We start from the raw sequence: 1,992 nt of genomic DNA, 5'->3' as shown, positions 1-1,992 counted from the left end.
CACCACACCTGGCTGTCTTGTTTTCAACACAGAAAATGATGTATTTGGCATTTCCAGAGCAGCAACAACCAGCTAGCTCTGACTACTCAACAGCTAGCCCTGATGAGTACAATGCACTTTACCTAAAGTTTTTATGTTTTTGTTTTATTGATTATGAACAAAGCAGCTACATTGTAGTGCAGAGGTTTGAAATTGATGTATTGGAAGGTAAGGGTTGATCTATGTTTGTTGCTTTAAGTATTCATTTTAAAATATGCCGAATGCCTCTGTTTCTCCGTAATTTACTCTGAATATTATTCTCTTCTAAGTGTAAATTTTACTCTGTTTGGACTGGGACCATATATATGTCTTTTTGGAGTAAAATGTACTCTACAAAATTTACTGTGATATGACATTTACACATGAATGTATGATATTGTATGGTAACAACAAACATTTGTCTGAAACCAGTGCCCGATTATCAATGAAAGTGGGTACCAGTAATTGAATTTGGGATCTTGCAAAAAACGGAGGGGTTCAAACTAATTCCATCGAACTTTCAGCGTTTGAAAGTGAAATTGCTTTTCTTTTGTCATAAATCATATATATATGTGTAAAATGTTAGTAATCTACCCTTTATTTCTTTATTCCGCTTTTATGTCTTATGTTTGTTTCTTTGTGAATGTTTTTAAATGTTGTATTTTTAAAATTACAAGCACATTGATTTATGCATTGTGTATGAAATGCACTTTAAGCAAAGCTGCCTTGCCTTGCCCATTTACTTCACATGGCAACATTGGGTGCAGTATATTTAGCCTGGTCTCAAATAAATGAAGTTTTGTCTCACTGTCCCCGCGTGTTACACTTAAAGTACTGTATGTGTGCATATTTCATGGCAAGTACCATTTCATACCAGGTGGGGGCAGTTTGGTCACATCACCCGTGCCTCACCCGCCACCCCATCCCCAACACAATGACCTTCTTTACTATACGATGTCAAACGTTACAGCAAAGGAAAACAAAGCAAATGCTGTCATCCACTTGTAAATCGATCAATATTTCCCTGGTGAGTATCAGCCAAGTCATCACGTTTATTCCTAAAACACAATTTTTCTATCAACCCTTCCGATAGTTACTAGCAACATTAAGTGTTGTTTTTCTTGTGCACCGTAACTCTTAAAATATAAAACTGAATCACTCAAGTTTTTACAGCACAGTACATCATTTTATTTTCAACTTAAAATGCAAATGTGTTTGATGGCACGCCTAAAATGTATTTGACTATTTGTACTGATTCTTCATACATGCAGGCCTATCCAAGGTTATTACAGGCCTGCCTTCTTTTAGTTGCACAATTTCTTGTTAAGAACAGGTTACAACTGCATGCTGTGGGACAAAAGAGGGGTTTTCAGTACCAGCGGCAGTGTGTTGTGTAACATTGCAGGGGGTTTCTCGGTGTGCAAGAGAGATGGGGGCTGTTTGCTGTATGGGAGACACGTTAACATCACCAGTTCAGGGCGTGGTCAGAGCTGACATACCCCCTCTTTAGTGTTGTCCATTAAAAAAAAAAAAAGATCAGTAATGGCCGCATTTCTGTTATAGGACTGCATGTAATGCACTTAAGACCGAATATTTTGCGTTTCAATCTAAAAAAATGCAAATAAATCAACAACAGTCTGATATCAGATTTTTCATTGCACCAGATCACATCATTTTACTCTATTGTTGTGCTCATCTACTTGTACTTGTTTTAATTAAACAAAAACAAGGATATTTTGAAAAAATAAATAAAACAGCATCTAAGCCAATGCAATTCACATCACCACATTTGAAAGCACATATCCTGCAGAAAAGAAAAGGGAGGATTACATATTTTTGTTTAATAGTACACAAAATACATCTAAAGCTTTTTTTTAGGGGTAAAATGGAATTAGGACTAAAACTCTGTGTTCTGAATTGTCAACATGTAAATATGCGTACATGAACATTGAAAATGGATTGAGCAGTCTTATT

The sequence above is a fragment of the Filicampus tigris genome, chromosome 6 (genome assembly GCF_054856515.1).
Source record: "Filicampus tigris isolate MCC_2025a chromosome 6, RoL_Ftig_1.0, whole genome shotgun sequence".
Lineage (NCBI taxonomy): Eukaryota > Metazoa > Chordata > Actinopteri > Syngnathiformes > Syngnathidae > Filicampus > Filicampus tigris.
Note: the sequence above shows the minus strand (reverse complement) of the source record.